Raw genomic sequence first — 27498 nt, 5'->3', positions numbered from 1 at the left:
GAGTGGTACATTTCCATAGTTTAGACAAGGCTTAAAGAATTGAACCAGCAATGAAAATGAATCCCTGGCTGATCATAATACTTTCTGAAATGGCATCAAAAAGTTTTGTCTAGTCTGCCCTACTCTTTTTTTTCCAGTCTGGTTCAAGAGAACTCCTGGCTGCAAGAGATTCATTCATGTTTCTTCATGGGATTGAACTCAATTTACAGTTTTACCTGAGTAAAACTGGCAGGATCATGTGTTACCATTGCTACAGTGCCAGATCTTACAGCCATCGTATTTGAAAAGCAGAAGGATTAAAAATGCACAGATACCTTAGTTTTTATCTGCAGCCCTCTCATTAGTGAACTACTGGTTACTCTTGGGATATTTAGACAAAACAACCTATATAAAGTTGAGGTGACTATAGGTCAGGAAGTCTGATGATGGAACAAACTACCTACATTTCTTAAAGAAAAATCTGTAGCTCTATTTGCCTAATTCGTACTAACAAAAAGGCAAAATGATGATGTTTTTAACTCTTTGGCCAGCAAAAATATATATTAATTCCAATTACTCCGATTTTTAAGAAAAATAAGTTGAAACTGCTGCCTCTTTTACAGAAATTGAAAAGGATATTAGGAGTAGAGTTTTTCTCCACTAAGTTGTCCAGAGTCTTTAATATGTTAGTGTATCCTGTCTGTTTATATAATATACTGAACAATATTTCCCCTGGTATCCTCTTCAAATGCCAGATTTGTTCTGTGCTTCGTAACCACAGTGGATCTGAAGGATTAAGAAGCAAAATCTATCCATGAAAGAAATCTGGTTACCTGTACTCCCATGTTCATCTGCATCAAGCACTAGAAACACCATCTAATTTCAACTGCCAGACTAGTACACAAAAGTGAAGAGTTGTTTATTTTTTCATGAGGAGAATGTTTTTCACTGGATTCTTACTTGATTAAGTAAGATTAGTTGTATTGTCTTGTGTTTTTTGTTGTTGTTGTTTTGTTTGTTTGTTTGTTTTGTTTGTTGTTGTTTGGGTTGGGGTTGGCTGGGTTGGATTGGTATTTTTATTTGGGAAGGGTTTTTTTTTCTTTTTTTTTCAGCCTGGGTCAATGTTACTTTGCAAAATATTGAGAATTTTATGAAGATGAACAATGAAGGCAATGCTTGCAGCTCAAACTATTACTTCAGCACTGTCAGTGCAGAGGAACTTTTGCAGTTGGTGTTGGAAGCTGCAGTGATGTTTTTGGTACTTGGGCCATACATAAAAACTCCTTGCATGCATCCCCTCTCCTGCCCTCTCTCAGACTGGGCTTTGACCAGCCAGGACCATCCCCTCTCCTGCCCTCTCTCAGGCTGGGCTTTGACCAGCCAGGACCACGACCAGGTTCCAGACACCTCTGTACTGGTTAGGAGAATTAAGATATTTATCTCTATTGCTGGGGCATCTTTGGTGAAGTTGTACTGGGAGTGGCTCAAATGAGACCGGAGCTAGAAAGGTGCAGTCTCCCAGCCAGTGGAAACCTGTGTAGATCCACCAACACCAATGAAGCTGCATGCAGTGCTACAAGCTGGTGATCAGCCCTTGACAACAGTCTGTAGTCCTGTGTTGTCTACCATATAGGCACCTATTCTGGTCCCACCTCTTCCCAGCAGAAGAACTCATCTGCCAGTTGAATATATACTGTTTTCCCCTTTAAAATCCTTTTCTCACTTCAGAGCAGTACTAACTTCAAAGGATTTACACAAGAGACACCAATGATAGGCTCTGGATGAAGCTGCTGACTTCAGCAAAGACACTGAAGGTCTTAGGGCTTAAGTTCTCTGTGCTAATATATTAATGATAATTCAATATTTACAACATGAGAGCTTGAGCTTTTTTTTTTTTTTTTTTTTTTTTTTTTAATAAGGAAAACAACACATACCTGTATTGTGCTCTGAGGGCTAGTGTCAAAATATTTCAAGGATAATTGAACCTACATATCATCAATATAACTGCAAATTTAAGTAATTTCTCATTTAAGTAATTTCACTGATATTTTATCACTGATAGCAGAAAGAGCCAAATTCTGCTTGCTTCATGGCAACCAATACTCTTCCTGAAGTCAGCAGAGCTATTCATTTCAGCCCAGGGAGCAAGGTTTGTTTCTCAGACATGAAATCTTACAGATTATCAAAACTCAGAGGGCTGTAACTAGGTAAAACAGCTCCTGTGGAAACTGTGTGCCTTCAGGAATGTTTGGGCTAACCGAGTACTCCAGAAAAATGTGCATTGAGATGTCTGGCAGTGGGAGTGCTTGGAGTGTTCCTCCTGTCCACAGAGGTGGTGCAGCAATGCACCACAGATGCAGCAATGCGCGTTCCACCACGTTGCCCACAAGTGCGACACAGTAGCTGTAGAGGAATAAATGTATTTCCTGTCCCTTTGGTTGACAGCCTTTCAGTCACACTGCCTACAATAACAGGAAATGTTATGGCAATTTTAGCTGTAACCCCACAGTCCAAATGAATATCAGTCTGTATGCACTCAAATAATCATCTAACACCACCACATAGTCCCCTTTTTGAAATAATAATAAGAAAACACTTGACCAGTGAGGAAGGAAGCTCAGAGATGAGAGCTGGAGAAACACTCAGAAGGTCCTTGCTCCATCAGTTTGTCCGTGTGACTTTGCCTAAGCGTAGGCAATTAAAGTACACAGGGACATGAGAGGAGTGGCTACCCAAAACTTTACATTTCTACAGAAAGGTAATTGCATTATTAGTTTCAGTTCTTCAGTTAAGTACCTAAAATAGGTGAAATAAATTCAGACCTTACTGGACACATAAAATTCTGCCTCTCTCCCTGTTTGTTCCTCGTATCTAAAAAGTAGAGAATAACACTTTTTCACCTCAAACGGGAATTGTCTGGATACCTATGAGAAAAATGTTGACACGCAGAGGAACTGCAGTATCAACAACTGCATGAGCACCTTAAATTCAGGAGGACAACTATACAAGTGCTTATCTTCAAGTAACGTCATTGCAATCAGCAGCAGAGCAGAAGAAGAAAATCTTCAGTTCTTTTCTTTTTTAAATTTATATTTTAATTCCTTTTTTTCCTAAAAAAAAAAAAAAAAAAAACTCTTTTTCCCTTTTCTTTCAAAGCTTCCTTAAGACAATAGGAATGTCACAGATCACACTGGGTAGAATTCAAATTGAGGTCTATGAGATGCTGCGAGCGACATTTAAACTTTGATCATCAGCTTGTCCAACTTCCTCTGTTATTCTTGATTTCACAGTGGGTGAAAGGAAAGTAGCCTGAGTAAAAAGTGCTTTATGTAAAATACTTCACAAAGCTCCCTTTGCAATTAAATCATGATTTTTCCATACTAAATCGAGTCCTGACCAGCAATGACTGATCTGCTAGTGGACATTTCCAGTATCTGGGAGGTAGAAGCTATTCACTCAGAACTCTTTGCAAAAGGCTCACATCAGAATTCCATGTTTGGAAGCTAATTACTAGTCATAGGTTAATAATTTATAACAAAAATCATATCCACTGAACATACCTATCTGTTCACAGATTGTTTCTGAACAAACTGACTTTGTCAAATGTATTTATTATTAAAAAAAAAAAAAAAAAAAAAAAAACAGCATTCATTATTCTGCAAGGTCTTAATCAGCATGTAGAATATGCAGTGTTCATATATTTCTAAGGTGTGAAATTGGGGTTGCGTGATATACATTCCTGTGTCCTGGCTAGATGAGAATCATGCTTACTTAAGCAAATACTTGCAATTACCAGTTTCTCCTTCTGTAAATATTCTGTAGCCTGTCTGTATATATATTTGCTAAATGACCACCAAGAACAACTACAAAAAGGCATGGACTTGATTGAACCTTCCTCATTCCAGAAGGCTGTGCTTTTTTGATTACTGCAGACTATGGATTGTAAAACAAAGCCTTTCAAAAGTGGATAGTGCCTAGCCTATATAAGTCAGAGGGTGAACAGCGATCCAAGACACCACAGAGAATTTCACCACAGAAAGGAAAAACAGGCAGGAAGCTTTTTTTTTTTTTTTTTTTTTTTTTTTTTTCATCTGCATTTTTTGTGCTCTTCTCAAGATTTACTTCCAGCTGTGGCAAAAATGAATTATAATCCCATTTCACCCTTGTACAATTTGATATATAACTTTAAAATGTTGGCCCTGCTTTCTTAGAAAAGTATGGGAGGAATCATTTTCCAACAAAGACATTCTACAATGTCCATATAAGCATCCAAAATCCAAGTTTCTGAATAGGAATCTGAAAATGTAGATCTATGGTTTCCATAGTACAGCAATCTTTAAACTATGATTAAACTATGCTTAATTTTAAACTTTTAAAGAATCCTAGATTATTTACCTATTAATATTGAGGAACATGCCAATGAGCTTTTCTGAAATTGGAATTAACTATGAGACACTCCTGGTGCAAGTACGATATTGCCATGGGAAATTTTACTGAAATGAAAACATGAAAATATACTCATATTAAATGTCATTAGAAAAAGAAAACACACACTTCTATGTTGATCATCTTTCTGGTGTTATCTGTATAGTATACAATCTACTTTTTGCTCACTTTAAGAAGATGGGTAATTTTTCTCTTTGGCTCATGTACCATGAATCATATTAGATTTGTTAAAGAGAGTTGTACAGTTCAGGAAAAGGGCAGACAGTGAGACAAAAAGAGCAGGAAAGGATCCAAATAATCACTAGTTAGTCCCCATGTGGAAAATTCAGAAATGCAAAAAGTATCAGTTGCATGAGCTAAAATTTGTAGACCAAACAGTGACAGAGAACTCTGCAGTCTCATTAAAAGCTGGCAGACCCTGTGGACTTACAGCTATCAGCACATAAGGTTATGTTCTTTGCAAGCATTGAACCACCAACATTTCTAAAGAAATTAAACGCTAATCATAAGGAAGCACATGTACCATATGGTCCAGATATATTTGTCCTCAAATCCTGCTTTTCTAGAGGTAAAGATATGAGTACCTTTTCAATGTGTTGTTAGCCTAGAAGAGCCTAGGATGCAGTAAGATGGAATTATCCTCACCTTCAAGGATGAGTTGTAAGCAATGTAAAAAGAAAAGGCTATAGCTAAAAGATGCTTAGTACTCTTTCCAGTGCGTGCTATTGGCAAACTTAAAACATTTGTAGCTTAAAGCATAGCTAAATTATATTTTCTTATGTGCCTGCCTAATTCTGAAATCCCTGTTCAGATGCAACATCTAGCAGTTTTGAGTACAAGTGAGTGGTGCTAAGCAGCAAGACTTACAGCTTGCATACGATTTACTGCTGAGAAAGTTGAGAACATAGAACCAGAAATCCCCAAAATACCTAACAAAAAAGCAAATTAAATCTTTGTGTACAAGGAGATTCATTTGTTGCGCTCTACTCCAGTGGTAAACAAGCTTTTAGTAAATGGATAGGAAGAATGCCCCTTCTCTCTAGTTACAGACAGCCAAGAGAATTCCCAGAGCATAAATCAACCAAAAAAAAACCACACACACAATCACACAGAATCATCTAGGTTGGAAGAGACCTCCAAGATCACCTAGTCCAACCTCTGACCTAACACTAACAATCAAATCACCCTTTTGTTGTTTTTGTTGTTGTTGTTGGGTGTTCAAACAAAACAATGAAAGAAGCTATTATGACAAATGCAATATATATTCCAATGCTGCACATCACACAAAAGGAAAGATACTAGAAAAACAAGGGTAAAGAGGAGAAAGTTTTTAGTTGCTACATTGCAACATTTGTTCACAAGCCAGAGGAGTCTGAAGTTCTCTTTGCTGAGGAGACATGCACTGCAAATGGGTGTACACAGGGGGGTAAGGGTAGAGGCCTATCTCAAAATAAATAGATAGATAGATAGATAGATAGATAGATAGATAGATAGATAGATAAAAATACATTCTCTTTGCTTTAACTTATTCCCAACAGAGAATTACAAACTTTTGAATGTGTATGGGCTCAGCAGACAAAGAAAGCTCAGGAGCAGAAGGCTCTGTGAGCCTCCTGATGACCAATAAAATCAGAATACAGAATGAGTTACTCTGCAATATGTGAAGAGAAAAAATGGGTTGCTAAAGTGATTTTGAGTTTTGGAGGCAGATGCTGAAGGATTCATGCAACCAGTAGTAAAACAATGGTAAAATTTCCACAAGATATTGATGATAAAGCTCTGTCACAAACATTATCTTAGCATGAAGTCATTGAATGTTAAATTTCATGATCATGGTTAAAGATGGTTACTGCACAGAGTAACCATCCTTTAGAAACAAGCCAGTTATGACTCCAAGGTCTCTTTCCTGAGCTATAACTATCAGCTCTGAGTTCGGCACCTGCAGGCACAGAGTAAATTAGTGTTTCCAAATTCACTACTACAGCATACCTTACATACTGAAGTTTCTCTGTCCCCTTGTTAGCCACTGTTCACCTTTGAGCAGTCTCCTTGGTCCTTGTTGGATAAAACCAGCACCAACACTGATCCCTGTTGGAGCCTACCTGTACGATTTCTGAGTTCTGAAAAAGGACCATTAAGTCTAGGCATTTGATGAGATTTCAGTTTAAAATAACTTTTCTTGCAGTCCCAAGGGAAATCAGTTTTTCTAATGATCTTGATATGGAACCTCATTGTAGTCTTTTTGAAGATTAAATACATCACCTGGCCTGGCTTCTTTTTATCTGTGTGCTCACTGACTTCCCTGTAGAAGTTCCATTGGACAAAATTCCTCAGTCACAACCACAACAAGGATAGTGCAATGTAACTCAGATCAACCTTACCTCATGGGATCATTACTCCTGTGCTTATATCCCAGAAGACAAATGGTAAAAAAGTGGTCTCACATGAGGGAATGAATGCCGAGAAGTGATGTCAATGTAGAGGAAATTCAGTCGAATTTCAGTGTCAGGGAGAGAGAAAGGATTGAAGAATCGTGGGCTTAGCCTACAGTGCAGTGAGAGAAAAACACCTTCCCCCCATTATCTACCCTCTTCTACATCCTCCCCCTGAGAGGCATAGGGGAATGGGAAATGGGGGCTGCGGTCAGTGCCTAACACTTTGTCTCCTCCACTCCTTCATGGTCACTCTCTGCCTCTGCTTCATGTGGGGTGCCTCCCACGGGATGTCGTCCTTCCTGAACTGAGCCTGCGGGGGCTGCCCACAGGCAGCAGCTCTCCAAGAACTGCTCCCACATGGCTCCATACCACGGGGTCCATCCCCCAGGAGCAAGCTGCTCCAGCACGGGTCCCCCACGGGTGGGCGGCAGCTCCCCCCAGACCCACTGCTCCTGCATGGGCTTCTCTCCACGGGCTGCAGCTCTGGCCCAGGGCCTGCTCCACCAGGGGCTCCTCCACAGGCTGACACGTGGAGATCTGCTCCATATGGGACCCATGGGCTGCAGGGGGACAGCCTGCTCCACCAGGGGCCTCTCCACAGGCCTCAGGGGAACTGCTGCTGCGTGCCTGGAGCACCTCCTGCCCTCCAGATGTGCTGACCTTGGCATCTGCAGGGCTGCTTCTAACTCCTCTCTCCCAGCTGCTCCTGTGCAGCAGTTTTTTTCCCTTTCTTAAATCTGCTCTCACAGAGGTGCAAATAACATTTTTTATTGGCTTGGCGCTGGCCAGCAGCAGGTCCCTTTTGAAGCTGGCTGATTTGACATGGGGCAGTTGCTAGGCTCTTCTTGCAGCTCTCCTTCAGCTTACACACTACCAAAAGCTTGCCATGTAAGCCCAATACAAGGACTCACACAGTTTTAGTAGAGTGGAGTAGAATCAGTGTCCTGCTTCAGACACTGAGATGGAAATCTCAGGCAAGGACAGAAAGGATTTACCCAAGGTCATTACTGCAGGGCAGACCTGGACCTGTCCAAATGAGCAAATAGCCAGCTCAGGCATAAAAATGAAGATGCTGAATAGCTTTGCATGCCTGGCCCAAAAGTGCTGTGGAGTGTGTAGTTAGTCATGGAGCACTTCCAATTGCCTTCTAAAATAGTGCTGTCACTGCTCCACACCACAGACTCCACAGCAAGGCTGTTGGCAGGCCATGAGTACAGACCTAAACTCTAGTAGCAGAGAAGGAGAAACCCCTTGCTGTAAGGGATCTGAATTTCAAGATTACTCCAGAAAGAAAACAATGGACTGATATCTCTTTCAAGAAGAGGATAAAGAGACATTTTAGCAAGATACTAGGAACCTACAGTACTCCCTGTCTGATGCCTGACATTATGGAAAAGCCACTGACATCCAGACAGCCTTCTTGATACTGTTACATGCTGCTCATTCATGTGGGTGCTAATAATATTGCCAGGAATGACCCTGAAATGGTCAAAAGTGATATAAAACTAAGGACAGAGACTAATGATCATGTGATGTTTAAACATAAGAAACCATAGCAAATTTGGGTGAGTCTTAAAAAGAATCCTAACTACTTGTGTAATCAGGTTCTAAAATGGTTTTACAGATGTAACAAGACAAAAATTAAACTTATTCTTTTAATCTATCTACTTCAGTTCACTCATTAATGAAATGGGGATAGCATTAGCTTAAGCCTTCAGAACATCATGTGGTTTAATTACATAAAGCTTTTGACGTAATTTGATCATGAAGTTTGCTAAGTATTTTGCCTTACTATACAGTGTAGTATATATACATGTATGTATATATACATGTATTTTTATTGTTCTGTGATCACTTGTCATAACTCTGTTTGATGGCATAGCTCACTGCTGATACGCAGTGTAAATTCCTTGACTTAGTGTCTAAGTTTCTTCTAAAATATCGGTTCATTCTTACTGTATTGTTTTACCTTTTTTCCTTCATTAGAAAGAAGCAGGGATTGAATGCATTTTCTTCATTGTATACTTTGTAGCTTATCTGAGAATCTGGGTCTGATTTTGACATATCTCTTCCACCTCAGAGTGATCTCTCAACTGAACAATAAACAGGGCTTTAAATCTGAACATATGAATTAACCACGGGGATTTTAAATAGACTTTTTGACCTATGACTGTAAAATTATATGTATTGTTATACACCTCTCTGTGGGACCGTTTGATCACTTTATTATTTATAGATTAAAGAACATTGTTGCTAATTAATACTGTTCTAATTGTTAGCAGTGTATACGTGCTTGCTTTGATGTTTTTTTGATCCTGTATTTTGGGGATTTCGCTTACTACTTTTTTTGGATGATTTGGGATTTTGGAACTTGTATTTTCAAGCCCTTGTTTCATTTTCTTATTACTGAGGTCTCCTGTTTTCTATCTTTGCTTCTCATCACACTATTCTTTTTTTTTTTTTTTTTTGTAAATCAAGTCTTATGAAATGGAGCAGCCCCAATTAATTCCTTAATATTATACTAGTAGATTCACTTTTTTATTGTCTTTTGAAAAAGAGGATTACTATAAAGGTTAATACTGTGTTACATATATCACATTAGCACCATATTCTGTCTTGTTGGCAAGTTTCCCATTTATTGCAATAAAGAGGTTTTAGGATAATCATTAGTCTTCCAATTAGACTTGGAAGTCTGCTAATGTTTAAGTTGTTTTCTCTGATGAAGTGGTTCTCATGCAATCTCTTGGATGCACACTTTTTATAGTAAGTACAGCCATAAAATGGGAATATCTCCCTTAGTTTCTGCCAGATGGCTATTTGAGTACCTAAGGTCAGACTGCATGATTGTACCAGTTCCTAACTGATCTTAAAATGTACATATAATTCAGTCCCAGTTTTTGAATGATTAGATCAGAAACCTATGACTTTAGCTGATTCCTAAGATAATATGGTTACTGTACAGAACTTTGCATCACTATTTACACTCACTAACTTATGCGTTTCACAGATTCATTATGACCAATACGGACTAATTGAAACACTGTTGCTGGTTTCTTGCTTTTTAATTTATTTAATAGACAGCATAAATTTAAGTTTTTCATCAGGAAAAAAAAGATCTAGTTTTACAATACACCTGTCATTCAACATTTAGAACTCATATTCATCACAAACACTCTTAATTTATATATAGAACATGAGACCACATTTTTAAAAGTATAAAAATAATTGTACTGTATCTCTCACACAAGAATATTATAAGGCATTAGGCAGACAACTACAGCTAAGTTATAATTAGTTCCATTGTGAGTTTCAGCTTCAAAGAAACTCAAAACTTCTAAGAAAAAATTCAGCTGACTCTACCAAGATTTGCCTACATGTTATGGCCTAAATCCACTAAAAGAATTAGAAGTCTAACAGCTACTGTAAACATCTAAGTCCAAAATGTAGATCTTCAAAACCCCAGCTGAGCTGCTGTTTCACCCCAGAGGAAGATAATTTTCTTCCCATGGCACCTAAATTTCTGCTAATAATGTTCTCTAGATATGTAAGACCACATCCAGAAAGACACGTAGGAATTAGAAAAATCTCTGGTAGGAATTAAGAAAAAAAAAAAAAGGTATTTGTCTCTATGCCAAAATGTAATGCTGGAAATCTCCATTAAGCTGCCACCTGACCTGGCAGGCACTAATCACACCCAAGCAACATTCTTTCCTTGAAAGTTTCTGCAGGAAACACACAGCTTCTGTTTCTGTGGCTGTGATATACCTCCATTTTGAACTTAGTCTTGGCTCCTGCTTATGCCTAACTGGCATCTAGAAACTTGGTGTTTGCCAGTTAAATCTTCTGAGGTACATCTGCACTTCTGGCTAAGTGAATGAAGAAATGGTTGTGTGTAGCCCTCACAGCTTTGTTGGTAGCTTGCTGCCTGGCTCTGCTTTGGACCACTCTACCAGGCAAAGCCTGCATACATTTCCATGTCAGTCTGCACACTCAAACAGCATTATAAGCAAGACCTCCAAACCACACAAGACAAAGCACTGTCTCCCTCAGAACTGCCTCTGCAGGATTCGCACCCTTAAGCATGTCCACATCCTCTTCATAACTCTGTTCAGGCTATGCAACATGTGCCCTCAGATTTCTGCCATAAATCATCACTCTGATAGGAGACAGAATGGAAGTCAAGGACTTGACTCCTTTGGAGCCACAGAGGTATACACAGGTAGAATATGTGAAGTCCAACCCAAAGGCACTACTAGCATGTTGGAAAGATGCAACTCCACATAGTGACCTTGGTGTGGTTTCAGCTTTAAAATGGAAAATGGAGCCCACCCACTCCTGCTTTATATAGCAGCTTAGGCTATTGTCAAAAGTGGATGGAGACCACAACAGACACTCTGCATCCAAGCAAAATTCAAACACACATCTCCCAAGACTGGGCACATATTTGTCCTTTCTTGTTCTCGGTGAGTCTCACTGTGGCTTCATCATGTCTTCTTCCAGAGGAGTTTGTGTTTAAGGGCTGGTGTAGATCTCTAATTCAAGGAGAGGGTTGAAAGGTGAGGTAAGTGCTTGCACACAGTTTCTCTAAGTGTTTATCTATCGGTCTGCCCATGCAGCATGCTGGATTTCATAGAAAACATTTCTGAGTCCTCTCCTCACAACGCAGAGAGTGTTAGGGCATCTAGCTCAGACCTTGTGATCCTATTAAACAGAAGCATCACACAGTATTAAACAGAGTTCTGTACAGCTATACATACACTTGATTTGTCATGTGGCCAAAGAAAATACCCTTATTTTCTCACACTTCTCATCCTTGAAACCCCACAACACTTCTACCAAAATTAAAAACCAAGTCATGGACAATTTGAAAAAAAAAAAAAAAAAGAGTCAGAGAGAGAGAAAAAAAAGTGCAGTGAGTTTCTAACAGTGGAAAGCCATTTGGTTTTTCACAGATCTGCAGATGATCTGCAGAAGCAGTGGAAGTGGTAGAAAGTAGAGATCAAGGGCAAAGGTGAAGTCTTAAGCTCAGAGAAATTAATGTAAAAACTTGCATCTAATTCAAAGACCCAGAATTTCATTTCCATTCTTACAGACCTTACTCATCCACACCCAGCCTTCAGCATGTTATTTTGCTCACTGTCTTGTTTTAAAAATTTACATCAATTTTTTTGTAGCTAGATATGTTTGTGGTGTGCATCTACTCCACAAAACTTTTTTCTTTTCTTTTTTTTTTTGTTTTTACAGTATCCTTCCATTTGACTTAGTCCACAAAGGGAACACAAAAACTTCTGTGGGAAGTAGAAGTGTAGAATGTAGTAAAGACAAAAGTCCCAGGATAATGAACAACACTAATGATTAATGTTTTTGCATGCAATAACTTGTCCTTAATTTCCACTCCTTTCAGTCTAGAAAGGCTATTCAAATGAAATTCTTACATTTTCCTTCTGGTGTAGAAGAAAATTGCTTGCTTATCTTTTAGTGGGGAACTCTGATAGCTGGTTGTGCTCTAACAGAAATGGAATTTAACTTTTTTTTAGTATTACCCATTAACTTACTGACACCAGCAGTTCCTCCAAAAAACAGCAAATTTGATCCTTTTCCCAGACACCAGAGTTAATAAATGGAGGGACTCTGGCTGAACCCTATTCCCATTGAAGCTTATAAGAAAACTGTTAGAGAGGTTAATAGGAGCAAATCTAGACCAGTGTTGAAGGCACTTGGAGATCTCTTATTACTTACACAACTTTCTCATTTAGTTGATTTTGCCTATAGAAATGGAAAATTCTTTTGATATTTTGAGCTTTTAGGAATAAAGCTCCAATTTCCAATACAGCAAAAATCATCCACCATTTCTTCAACTCTTCTACTTGCATAATTCTCCTGCTCGCATAACTCTCCTGCTCATATTTATAGTCTTGTTATAATTTGGAGAATTCTCGAAATGGCTTAAATTAAAATATTTCACGCTTTTTTTTTTTTTTTAAGTAAAGAGGAATGCACAGTCTTTTCTAGGCTAAACCTTGTAACTAATAAAACATCAAAGAAAGATGATGAAAGAGATACAAAGATAGTATATGTAAATGTTACCAAGTGATCGTAGGTTGTAAGAGGAATTTAGTATAGCAAAGATTTGGAATTGCCAATTGAGGTTTAAAAAAATGATTTGCTAAAATCTTACCTCTAGATTCACTAAGGAGATTTAACTATGTATTTCATTTTAGAATCCTTGGAGGTTGCCTATATATATATATCTCTCTCTGTCTCAATGCCTAAATTCAGGGCAGCAGTGCATCTCCTGCATACACTATGCAAGAGGTGGCCCAGGCTCTCCTCTGTGGTATGTTTCTCCAGAGCCAGGCCCCTAAAAGCCCTTTCCTGGTGGCTCTGTTCAGAGCTCATGTTCTGATGGGATATCTGGGTACCAAGAGTCATCTGTATTTCTTGAGATCCTCCACCTGCCCCTGTGCTCACAGGGGAAATTGATAGAAATCTGCTGAGGGTAAACTGAGCAACTTTCAGCTCCTCTGCGTGATTGCACTGATCCAACTCCTCTGCTGTTAGGCGGTCATCAATCATTTTTCCACCTCACTTATGGCCAAATTCCACTCTCAGATGTGCATTCACAAATCCCGTTGACGTCAGCGGTTAGTGGTGTACCAAAGGAGAAGAATTTAACTCTTTATATAGCTTACTCCAGTCTCTGAAGGTTCTTTTTGCCTTTTCTTCTATAAAAAATAAAATAAAATAAAATAAAATAAAATAAAATAAAATAAAATAAAATAAAATAAAATAAAATAAAATAAAATAAAATAAAATAAAAATAATCCCTAACATTATCTTTAGGTTTAAACATCTTAAAACATTAAAAAAGCTGGCGTTATATCTCCCAGGTATCTCCTCACTGAGCTGCCTGCCTTCTTCACACTTTCTAAAACTGATGGCAATTCCTTTGTGTTCATGTGTTCTTTGGTATGAGATAACCTGGTAATCACAGGCTGAACTAGCAGACTTAGGTTTACAGAAGCCTCACAGAAAATAAAATAAAATAAAATAAAATAAAATAAAATAAAATAAAATAAAATAAAATAAAATAAAATAAAATAAAATAAAATAAAATAAAATAAAATAAAATAAAAATAGTTGGGTTTTCATGGCTTCGGAATTGCTAAAAGAGAACTAGGAAAAGAGTTACATTTGAAAGAAAAAGAGTTACAAATATTCAGAGAATACAAATATTTCTGTGTAACTTGCATTAAGGTCTCAAGTGCTCAAGCAATCCAAAGGGACATACCATTAGGGACTATGTTAGTTTATAAAAATAAAAGCTTATTTTAACGGACTGATAGATAGTCAAGGAACTGAGTGATCTTCCTGAGCATTTAGTTCTTTGGTATATTTCTGAGGGCTAAGGGAAGTCCTGGTGAGTCTGTAGGTGTTCTACAGATATATTCTAGTCCTATGTCACAGTCTTGCTTCGCTGTAATGTCTCTCCTCAAGCTAGAAATGAAAATGATTTTAATTTCAAATGTGGAAAGAGTCCTGTCTAGCTTTTATATTCAGTCTCAACAACCATATTTATTGTTGATTCAATAATTTCAAATGAATTTTGGAACTGACTCTGGGATGTGTGTCTGAAGAGAGAAGATATAGTTAATCTTCAGACTTCAGCTATTCCTACCAAGTAGTGTTACTAACCAGTAAAACATAGTCCTGCAAAGCTGGGTCACCAGGACAAGTCAGCCAATCCCCTGGATAAACTCATATATTCTCAGAGGTCATAAACTATTTCATAGAGCATCATCATTCTGTAAGAGGAAGAAAAGAAAAGCAAAAAAGGGAGAAGAAAAATAAAGGTTTGGTCATTCATGGCTCCCTTCAATAATCTGGATTTCTTCTTTTCCAACACAGCTTTCTATTAGCTGAACCTGATTCAGGGCCAACTGCTGAATCCTTACACTGTAGGCTGCAGCTCAAGCTGCACAGTAGTATCTTTACATCTGTGCCAGCTAGGGTTATTACTGAGTTTTATAACTTCTGCTATAAATAAAGCCTTGTCATCTAAGCATTCAATTTAAATACCTCTCAGTTTATTTTTGAACACTGGAAGTTAATAATAAATATCATCTTTGTTTTCTAATTTTTTTACTGAGTTGATTTAAATGCTCTTGACAGCTCCAATCCAATCCTCCCATCCAAGCTGACAAGGATGACATGCATCTCTGCATACAAGCTCTCAATTATGCATAATCCAATGTTTTCTAGGGTTTTAATTGAATCACTAGTCTCAAACTTGTTATTTTTAATTTACAACATTTGATTTCTGACACCGGCCCCTCTATGTCATAAATTATGCAGGAAAGAGCCTTAGTTGTGTGGGTGATTAAAAAAAAACTAATTAGGCATGATTAAAAAAAAATAAAACAGAGACCTCTTAAATATGTGCATGATACCATGTAAGAGAGGCTTATTTCACTGGAAATGCCTGCTGATTTTTTTTTTTAAAGAGATTATGTTCAGTTCAGTACAATTTGATTGATTTTGACAGAAATGAAAGAAAATGTAGGATTTTTTCTTCCTGCATATATACCAGAAATTGCATTACATGGCCTGTTGATGTGAATTTCTCCCACAGCTCATTGAATGTAATTTTGTTAAGTGGGCAGGAAAATGAATATGAAGAAAACTGAATAGAATCCAACATTTTCCTTGGCACCAGCAGCAAAGCTGAGACATGGCATATATAGATATAAATATATGTATATATACACATGTGAGGTACAATTAGAGTTATTAACCTTTTATGCTTCAGCTAATAACAGCAAGGAAGCTGTGCAGAATGTTAAACACTTAAAGGTAGAGAACAGAGATCAGACTGACATTTCTGCAAAGGCTGTAATGCTGTAATAACAGATTAAAGGAAAAGAATAATCCTAACTTCAAGGAATTTAAGAAGATGCAAGTGTACTTGCTATATGAGCTTGCAGATATTTATTGTTATTTCATGTTAACATCGTAAACCTGTCTATTTTAAATACATTGTGACAAAAAGAACATTATCTCTTTCTTTTCTAATGTTCTTTTTCCAAAAATCTGGGGAAAAATGAGGAAGAATCATTGTTTCCCTCCAGCTGTGCTACATGATCTCTATGCTTTGAGTCTTGAGTCTGTACACTACAGACATATACAGTACAGCTGCTCTACCCCCCTAAATCAGGCTATGATGATAATATGAATGAACTAAGGAGGTGCTTAATCAGAAACTTCCAGTTCAGGAAAGAATATAAACTTCTCAGTGTTGGATATCTACATAGTTCCAGAAATGCTACTTTTCCACTTGCATATAACCGTATGCTCATACAGTTTGCTGGATTAGGACCAAAGACTCAGATGGAGGTGCCTGAGGAAGAATTGGCAGATCTGTTACTCCTAATGCCCTTACCAGCTTTAAAAAATCATGGTGCTGATTGAAAATCCAGGATGGTCAGCTGATCCTCATCAAAACTCACTGTGAAATCTGTATGTGGGATGACATTTTCACCTGCATCGAGAGGGAGGAAATCATTCCAAAAGAACAGGTATCTTTTCAACTGCTGATGTCCACAGAAACATGGCATTGAATACCTGTGCTCCTTTCCCCATCAGGAAATCCCTGCTCTTCCTGTCAGAAGGAACATTTGAAGAGCTGAGGGGATAACAGAATGGAAGGTTAAGCCAACATTATTTTTATAGAGTGGGCAAGTTTACCAATTTTTCACTGACATTTATAAGAACGCCAACATGACAAAAGACACTAATCACAGAAAGAAAAAAAAAATCCTTCCCTCTGGTTTAGCTGTCCTGGGGTGCCACTATGGGACAAAAGAGCACTGAGAGACTGTGATAAATAGGTGCTGTGGAGGACAACAACTCTCAGTACATCTGAGTGTCCTCATGCTTGCAGCAAAGCTGCCCTAGTGATTAAGATGCTTAAGATAAACAACGTAAGTCAAAGCTAGTTAATTTTTTTTTTTTTTTGCATGTTCAAAATGCTCATGAAACACTAATAAGCTATATATTTGTATACATATTTATGTATAAAAACCTTAAAATATTTGTCAATATATTTTAATTGATGTTCAGACAGCTTTGGTTTGGATCAAGAGATATCACTGCTCATGCAGAGAAGAAAAGAGACCTGAACTCTCCTCAAAGTGCAACTCCTGAGAAAACTTTAAATCATGCCCTGGCAATGGAATTGATGATAAATTATGAGAATGGGATGATACCATACTCAAACAATTGGCAGGCTCTTCCCACCTGAATGCCTCTCTGGACTAGCCAGATATGTTTTAAAATCTGAAAAAGCTCATATATTCTTTATAAGTAATTAGTGGAAAAATCAAAGACCTACCTGCAATCTCAAATATTAGAATACCAATACCAAACTACAAATGTTGAACATAGAATAGTTATTCTGTATTGCTATAGTCCTCATTTATGTGTTTACATATCTGCCTTCTAATTCTGAATTCTGTGGTCAGTTATTGTGCAAAGCCTTAAGAACTCAATAGGAAATGCTCATATGCTAATCCAAATCCTTATTAAAGTGGATTTTATAATATAAATAAATTTATCTAAGACCCTTTGGAAAAAGAAAAAAAAATCCTCAAAAGAGAGAAAACATGTAGCAGAACAAGTAATCAGAAATTAAGCTATGCATTGTCAAAAAGCTCTTCAACTATTGTGGTCAAAGTGGTCATAAATCTGTGTTATAATTCTGTGTTATAGTTGGCCTTTGCTTTACAGCATAGTGATAAGTGGAAGAGGCAAGGGAGAAACCATTTCCTTCTCTTGTGTAACCTACTCTCAAAAAATTAACAAAACAAAACCAAAACTGCAGAAGTGCTATAAAAATAATGGAGTTTAAGGAGAATTTGACAGTTATCATAATGTCCTTACAACATCTTTCTGCCAGAAAACTCTTAAAATAAAAACAAAACTTAAAGCAAAATAAGGCATAAACCTGGATCAGCTTCAATCCTTTAGTATAATAGGCAAAAACACATCATGTAAGTTTTATAATAAATACTTCAGGTCTTACGTTTAAACTTGATAGGTATGCATTTCCAGAGATTTTTCTACAGCTTAATTCTTGTAGTTAGAATTTTTTCTCTGATTTCTCTGTAGGCTCTTTCTAGTCAAATTTTCTATTTTCTTTTTTTTTCTTAAGCATACCTCTTCCCTCTCATGTCTTTACTGTTAGGAAGTACTTTAGGACAGCTATCCTATTTCCCATTAATTTTGCTTTGCCAATTTTGTTTAGTTTCTTCCTCTTTCTTTGGCTGAAACAAACCTTTCTAACTTTCTTTTTCTAACTATATGTAACATGATTTCTAGTAATTTTTATTTACTCTCTTTCACCACAATTCATTTCAGTCAAATTGGGATGTCTACAGAGTCATTTACCCTCCCTGAACTCCTTACCCTAGGACCCCTTTATACTTGATAGAGATAATCTGGTGCTTTTGTGATGTGATTTTTCTGACCATTTTCAGACTTTTTTTTCTTTTTCCAAAAGTGAAGGAGGTGCATGGTTGGAAAATGTTTGTTTCTCTCTTTCCTCAAAAAGAGTCTGATGCAGCTAAGCCAGGTATAAACATAAATTGTAAACACCTATATTTGACTGGAAGTTACCCACCCTATACATCCTGGCCTTTCAAACATGGCAGTGAATAATAACTTGGAGGCCTTGTTAATCTCTCCATTTAGTCCCAATGGCCTTTAGATGTATTCAACCAATTCTGTTTGGAATTGTGTTTCAAATTTGGTTCTCATTTCCTCAAAGCAAATCTACCTTTGAACATGAGAGAAGAAATATCACTTTTCTTCATTTAGCTTAGAATTGAAACCAGAAATTCACTAACACACTATTTTTCCTTCCCTGTTAAGCAAAAGTGTTCACCTGTGTAAGAATTTGTTTTTTATTTTTTAATAAAACCAATTAAAAGCAGATGCTTGCAGAAGTTCCTAGGTCATAGACCCATGTTGCTTCTTTCTTCATGATATAAATGAGAAGGATGCATATGTAAAAGAACCCATAGATAACAGCTGTATCTGTAACATCCTTACATTTTTGTATGGTTTCCAAGAGAAAGAACTGCTTCAAAATTCCATATTCCTTGCAAGCAACTTCTAACACTTGGCTTTACTGAGGAAAGGGATAATCAGTTTTTATGATGAAGCTGTAGATTTCTTCCCTGTTTTGTATGTGAATTCAAGATCAGGCAAATCTCTCATGGGACAATTTTATATAAATGCATTTGTTTATCAAAGGCCTCAACAAAATCATGAATAAAGACTGTACATATTCAAATCTTCCAGCTGGAGGCTTCTCAGTGAGACTGGTTTATTCTATCAAATTAAATAGTAAGGGCGTGCAAATTTCTAGTTTTAAGACTAACACCCACTTCTGTGCCACATCTGCTCCTATTTTTACCCACCTGCCTCATCATGTCTTCAGCTGTTGTCCTGCTACTACATTCTGTATAGGATCTAGCACTCTGGAGTTTAAGATTTCCTAGGACCTCTAGGTCAGCAGTAATACAAAGAACAAGAGAAGTTAATTTCCACAGAATAATCCAAATAAAAAGGTGATCAGATTAGAAGACTTCAACAGAATATTTGTAGTTATTTATTCTGGATATTTTTGCACTTATAAAAATACATGTACATCACAGTATTCTGTGGTAGAAATAAGGAGACCAAGTTCAGTGCCAGTACAAAGAAAAATATGTGAAACAAACTGGACGTATGTCCAGTTCATGTCAGTTTTTAAGGCCTTCCTGTGGTTTCACCTTTCCTGGGGTTGTGGCATCCAATTTAAATACCTTGTCTTCATGTAAGGATTGTTTCCACTTTAATTATGCCAGACACTTATTTGTCTCAGGAGCTCTGCATACAGATTTTTTTCTCTCTATGGGAACATTAAAAATCAACTGTCATTTCAACTGAGATGGAAAAAATAAAATAAAATTAAAAAAAAAAAAAAAAGCTCAACTAATGCAAATAGCCATAACTACAACTGCAAAGGCTGATGAAAATTAACTAACAGACCTTTTTCTGTGTTTCTTCAGTGAGAATTTGGATGCCCACATTCCTGCTGCTTGAGGACACTGCAGGGTGAAGTCTCTTCTCTAGTGAAGAATCTTAAAGGGAATGCAATCAATCCTAATAAGCATTTTTCTGTGATGAGAAGGAAGACTGTGGCAGCTAAATTCTCTGAGTTGCCTGAGTTATTCTGGAATAAATCACTCACAACTCCAGAACATGTTAGCTCTGTAAACCTGTCAGTCATGATCAGCAAATTGTTAAACATTAGAATACAGAAGAGCATGGCTTTGATACACAAGCCCTTGATATAGGTGCTGCAACTTCAACACCAAAGATGTATGGTTTCTGCAAGCATGTGAGATGAAATTTTATACCAAAAAGCCTCCACTATTATTCCTTGAAGACTTCTCAGCAAGGATTAGAATATACATATTTCATGCAAAAAATCAGACATAAAAAAACAAAATGGCTCTTATTTATGAGTAGGGAAATTCAAAACCTAGAGCTGCAACCTTTACTTAATGCCAAGGCCATGAAAATGCAATGATCTACAGAAATTCACACTTTCGTCTCTGGGGGCATTGTTACAGGCTCATAAAAAGTCAAATTGCTGTTACTTGAGCTTGCAAATAATTTATACCTATCATTTGTCTTATAGTCCTAGCATTTGCCTGCTGTGCTGACCACCTACCCATGGATGTATGTTGTAGCAATCATGTTCTTGACACAGTCACTGGAAAAGAAGAATGTGTTATTTGAGAGTATTTGAAATGTCCGGGACTAATCTACCACACAAAAACTATAGGCTCATACATTGAAGAAAATTATTTTTTTTTCCAAAAGTATTATATCATGTATTGCCAAGTCACTTTTTTCAAATGTAAATACTGACTACATAAAACAGTAAGGAACCCCTGCTTTGATTGTCACTTATTTAATTCCTCTTAGCAGTTAAATGAGCATTCAAAATCTTGTAAGAAAGAATTTGCCTACACTAGTAATCCCTATTAAATGCAAGCATGGAAGTACACTTCTTAGCAAATTTTCTATTCTTATTATTGACATTTCTATTATTTTAGTGCTTTATGTGTTTTCCTTTCACAGCCTTTTCTACCATAAATATTGGAATGTTATTAGTTAACATGAAGCAACATGTATTCACAACCTGGTCTTACCATTATCAACTATATTGCAATGGACACATTTTTCTGATGTCTTACATACATTTTCCCAACATTCATAGGTAGGGAAGATTTAAATTAAATATTTTATATTATGCAATGAAATCTATACTTTTCAGTGCCTATGATTTCCATTTTCATTGCAGAAAAAAAAAAAAAAAAAAAAAAGAAAGAAATCTGAATTAGAAATATATCTGTTAAACAGAAGCTATTTGTAATCACAATAGCATTTGCAAAACTTTGGCCAAAGGGACAAATGTGTCCTTTCTCTTTCCTCTTTAAATGTATGTAATAGAAGTTGGACAGAAGAGAGGGAAGGAGAGAGAGAAAGAGAGAGAGAGAAACTCATAAGATCATCTATTTCATCCTGCCAATCCCTGTACCTATCATCTCATCTTGGGAAAATACTGTAGACAGCTTCTGGGTGTTCTCTACATATCATATTGGCAAAAAAAGCCCCAATATGTTTTTGTTTTCTTATTACACATCACCAAAATGATCAAACAAGAAAACCCTCTGAGATGAAACTAAAACAAAAGAGAACTACAACTGGGTTGCCCAAAAAAAGATCTGCAGAAACTATCAACTGAGTTTTCCACCCTTTCACTATCCATTTTTAATACAAAAACTGATCTTAGTGAATTTACAATGATGTCAGTCAGCAAAGTAGAGTCCTATTTTGGGCACCAAGAGGGAAGAAGCATTAAACTTTCATATAATAAAACAGCAACATTAGGTTTAGAGAACATAAAGATCAAAATATTCTAATGTTTCCCTAGGTTTGGTTTAATTCATATCTGTGCCATGAGGAAAGTAGTAACAAGAATATAGCCTTGTGAATTGCTTCTGTCCCAGTCGTTCCCCTTCCCTGGAAAATTCAGAAGAGAAAATTGCATCAAATCTAGTACACTAGTATTTCCTCTTTGTTATTCAAATAGAGGCTGGGACTGCTGAAAACAATTTATTTCCACATACATTTCAATCATGTAATATCAACTTTAATGAAAAAAAAAAAAAAAGGAAAAAGAAAAAGGAAAAAAAAACACACATCTTTATATTAAAAAAAAAAAAAAAACTTGAATATTTCGATTTTCCATATGGAATATTTATTTTAATGCCTGTCTCAAGTTTTTAAGAGCTCTTAGCACTGTTTCATTGTAGCTCCAGAGAACAGTAGTTGTGGTTCAGTCTCATCAAAATGCTTTGTATCACAAAATAAAAAGTGTATAGGTCTTTACAATAACAAAAATGTGATTGTCAAAAATAAAATAAAGTCCTTGTATAGCTGCATTCATTAATTTTCAAATATAAGTTTGGTTAAGAAATGTCTGGATCATACAAAAAAAAAATCCATCTGTAGCTAACTGTATCACTATTATTGTATATAATCATGTAGTGTATACACAAGGATGATCAAAGGGCTGGAGCACCTCTCCTATGAACACAGGCAGAAGGAGTTGGGGTTGTTCAGCCTGGAGAAGAGAAGGCTCCAGGGAAAATTTACAGCAGCCTTTCAGATCCTAAATGGAAAGTTCCTATAGGAAAGCTGTGGAGGGACTCTTTACCAGTGAGTTTAGTGATAGGACAAGGGGGAATGGCTTTAAAATAAAGGGAGGTTGGGGGAAAATTCTTTACTCAGAGGGTGGTGAGGCATTGGAATGGGTTGCGCAGAGAAGCTGTGGATGCCCCATCCCTGGAAGTGTTCAAGGCCAGGTTGGATGGGACTTTGAGCAACCTGATCTAGTGTGAGTTGTCCCTGTCCATGGCAAGGATTTGGAATTAGATGATCTTTAAGGTACCTTCCAATACAAACCATTCTATGATTCTGTGCAACACACATGCAGACACTTCTGCTGGGAAAAATATATAAAAAAAAAATAAAAAATCATCAATTACAATCTTCCCCATTGATAAACTCTGAAAAACTACATGGACCAGCGCTGTAATGAAAATTCAATATGAAATCTGAAAATGATTTTGGTCTTTCCTCAGCCTGTAAAAAAGAAGTGAGTGGCTTTCAGACCACCAAGAGGCAGGTTTTCAACCTAAGGAGCACTTTGCATTTCATCCACAATGAGAAACTCATTTCTCACTGGCAATAGCTAAAGGCCATAAGGACCTAAATCCAAAGCCTTGTGAATTTAATTGAAAAATTTCCAATGGAGTGAAGAGGCTGAGGAGGATCCAGACCTGAACAATTTAATGTCTTCTGATTTGTATTTTAAGCCTAGGAGTGATGGAATTGAAAGTATATATTATATGTGTATAAGATATGTTTAATATAATGTCTAGGCATATCTTTGATTAAGTTATTGGAAATGTATAAAAGCAAAAACAATTTTATAATATAAAGCATGTACTCATTTATTCTGATATATGCATGAGTATTCACTGTTAATACTTTCCTGAGGTTTCTAGACAAGCAGTAATAGAAAACAATGATAAATCACTTACTAGTTTCCCTTCAGTGATATCATACCAAAAAAAATTACAAAACAACAAAATACAAATTTACACCTTCAATTTAACTTTTGCTTAAGACAGCCAGATGTTGGAACTTCAATTCACATAGATTTCTTTCCCACCAAATATTTCTTAATGACAATAGCTAATTAAATGAAAGCAAATTAAAATGTTTTCTGTTTTCAGATGAGATGTGTCTGGTTAAGAACTGCTGAAATTGCTACCAAAGATATTTATTATAAATGCTTGAACTAATGTTGGTAAATGCTACTTCTGCTAGACAAAAATAAATAAAATAAAATAAATAAAATAAAATAAAATAAAATAAATAAAATAAAATAAAATAAAATAAAATAAAATAAAATAAATAGAAAACTGAGCAAAAGGAACACAACCCTGTTCATATAAACAAGAAAATTATGTGATGAAGTAAATTGGATTCCCTGAATACATTAAACACATTCGTCTGAAAATTACATTGTCCATATTAATGCTGGTTTGGTGCTAATAGGGTTTCTGATAATACACAATACATAAACAATTATATTTTAAGAGCATAGAATGATGAATTTTTGGACTATTTCATCCAAACATACTTACTTTTTAAACTTTGAAACATTTTTATAAACACCATCGTTCTCTTCAGCCATGTAAATTGAAACCTTTGCCATAGAATCCTCAGCATTATGACCCACAGAACATCTAAAATACTCTTTAAGAGTACATGTAAGGATTTTCTAATCCTGGGAATTTCACATAGTGAAATGTATGTGCATTTCTATACACTCTCATAACTAAATACTATGAAGAAAACATATGACAACTGTGGTTCTTGAAATCAGACAAAATCACATCTGGCTGCATTCATACCTTATTACTCTAGATACACATCTGAAGATCCATCTGTATTTACACTACTCACTGTAAACCCTAAGGAATTAAATGAAATTATTTTTATGTCCACTCAGTACATATGGTAATAATGACAATATTGCTTAACATATTATTACATTGGTAATTTTATTCCTTTATTGATTACCCGATGGAATGCCTTAGATCCTTAACAGGAGGGTTTGGTATCAATGACAGTGCAGTCCCTGGCTCTTAGTCTCCTCCAATGAGTGCACCCTGGTCCAGATTTACAGCCTAGTTTACCCAGGTCTGCTAACTTCATTTTTAGTATCCACTCTACTAAGTCACTTCAAGTTCATAACATTGAACCGTAGAACCATGGATCCGTAGAATGCCTTGGATTGGAGGGGACCATGAAGATCATCTAATTACAAACCCCCTGCCATGGGAATGGATGCTACCCACTAGTCAGGACTCAGGGCTCAGGGGCCCATCTACCCTGGTCTTGAACGCCTCCAGGGATGGGGTATCCACAATTTCTCTGGGCAACCTGTTCCAGTGCCTCACCACCCTCTGAGTGAAAAGTTTTCTCCTAACCTGTAATCTAAATCTCTCTTATTTTATTTTAAAGCTATTACCCCTTGTCCTATTACTATCTGTCCAAGCAAAAAGTTGCTCTTCGTATTTTTTATAAGCCCCCATTAAGTACTGAAAAGCTGCAATAAGGTCACACCTGAGCCTTCTCTTCTTCAGGCTGAACACCCCTAGCTCTCTCAGACTTTCTTCACAGGAGAGGTGCTTCAGCCCTCTAACCATCTTTGTGACCCTCCTCTGGACTTGCTCTAACAGGTCCATATCCTTCCTGTGCTGGGGACCCAACACGAGGATGCAGGACTCCAAGTGGGACCTCATGTGGGCAGAGCATAGTGGGACAACCCCCTCCCTTGTCCTGCTGGCCACTCCTCTGTTGATGTAGCCCAGGATGCAGTTGGCCTGCTGGGCTGCAAGCATGCACTGCTGGCTCATGTCAAGATTTTTGTCCACTAGAACTCCCAAGTCCTTCTCTGCAGGGCAGCTCTCAATGTGTTCTTCTCCCAGCCTGTGCTCATGTCTGGGATTGCCCTCATCCAGGTGCAGCATGTTGCACTTTGACTCAGTGAAACTCATGTGGGCCTACTTGTCAAGCTTTTTCAGGTCCCCTTAGATGGCATCCCTTCCTTCTTTTGTATCAGTTGTACCACTCAGGTTGGTGTCATCTGCAAACTTGCTGAGGATGTATTCGATCCCACTGTCTATGTCATTGATAAAGGTATCAAACAGTACTAGTCACAGGACAGACTCTGGAGGGACACCACCACTCTCTGGGTGCGACCTTCAAACCAATTCCTTATCCACTGAATGGTCCACACATCATATCCATATCTCTACAATTTGGAGATCAGGATGTCATGTGGGACTGTGTCAAAGGCCTTACAGAAGTCCAGGCAGATGACACTGATCATTCTTCCCTTGTCAACTGATGGAGTCACTCCATCATAGACCACCAGATTGGTCAGGCATGATTTGCCCTTGGTGAAGCTGTGCTGGCTTTCTTGGATCACCTCCTTGTCTTGTATGTGCCTTGACGTTGCTTCCAGGAAGATCTTATCCATGATCTTCCCAAACACAGAAGTGAGGCTTACCAGTCTGTAGTTCCCCAGGTCCTCCTTTCTACCCTTCTTTAAAATGGGAGTGATGTTTCCCTTTTCAATCACCAGGGACTTCACGTGATTGCCAGAACTTTTCAACTATGATGGAGAGAAGTTTGACAACAACATCAGTCAATTCCCTCAGGACCCTGGGATGCATGTCATTGGGTCCCATAGACTTGTACATGATCCGTTTCAACAGGTGGTCTCGAACCTGCTCTTTGCTTACAGTTGGAGTCACTTTGCTCCCCCATCCATCTTCAAGGTCTAAGTCAGCTGTGAGTCAGTCGTTCATGTCTTTGCTAAAGAGCAGAGATCAATTACTTGTGTAAAGTCAATTGGCCAGGTAGGTGCTCTTGGCAAGATGTGACATTCACCTGTTTGAGCAAAGCAATTACCTTCTTCCTCTAAAACTTTACTAATGGAGATTCTATGCATAACTTTTAACTTTTCTGATTAAATATGTTCTGTTAGCAGCAGTTGATTTCAGTCCGTGCATAGCTGTGATAAAATGTCTGTCCTTGATGCATTTGGCAGGCTGGGGGTGGGGGGGAGGGGAATACTACAGCCTATAAAACTCTCAAAATGCCAGTGTAACAAGTGTTTCCCATATTACCATGGAAGGAAGAGCTCTGAAAGGATAAGTCACTGCTTTCAGCAATGCTTTGCTGATAAGGCATTGCTTTTCAGCCAAAGGATAAAGCATTGCTTTTAGCTTCCTATCATCCAGACAGCATATTTGTCATGGCCAGACCCAAGAGATTAGACAAATTACAGAAGTGTTACTCTTTCTTATCAGAGCTGTTCTGGGGGACATAATGAAGTAAATAAACTGAAAATTAATAAAAATGTCAAATGCTTCAGAACAAGCTAGATCAGGTGATATATCCCACATTAAAGCCAGCATCTGTGATTCTATAATGATTCTATGATAAAGCCAGCAGGCTTTGGCTCCAACTGGGATCTTGATGGTTTCCTTTTTTTCACTCAGACTACCTTCTTACTTCACATCTTACTTATTACCACATTTTGTCCAGCAAACACTCAGTACTGAGGGATCTGACAGAGAAAGTCTTCTCTCAGTGCCTGAACTTTAATCAGTGAGGTCTGCACAGCTCTAGAAAATATAATTATATCATAAAAAACAGTTCCATATGGTTCTTGGTCATGGATGTAGGCCATACTTTCTTCTGACCCAAATGAACCAGTATAAAAACCAACAGAGAAGTACGTGTTTATGTTTGTATATCTTAAAGACTTGTATTTTCTTCCTTCCCAAGTATATATTACTGTAGTTATAAGTGTTTAACATTATTATGCAAAACTTGATCTCAAGTCATGGACATTTTTTAATGAGCTAGAAGA

This window comes from Anas acuta, chromosome 1 (genome assembly GCF_963932015.1).
Source record: "Anas acuta chromosome 1, bAnaAcu1.1, whole genome shotgun sequence".
NCBI classification, from domain to species: domain Eukaryota; kingdom Metazoa; phylum Chordata; class Aves; order Anseriformes; family Anatidae; genus Anas; species Anas acuta.
The sequence above is the reverse complement of the archived record's forward strand: the minus strand, read 5'-3'. Positions refer to the sequence as shown.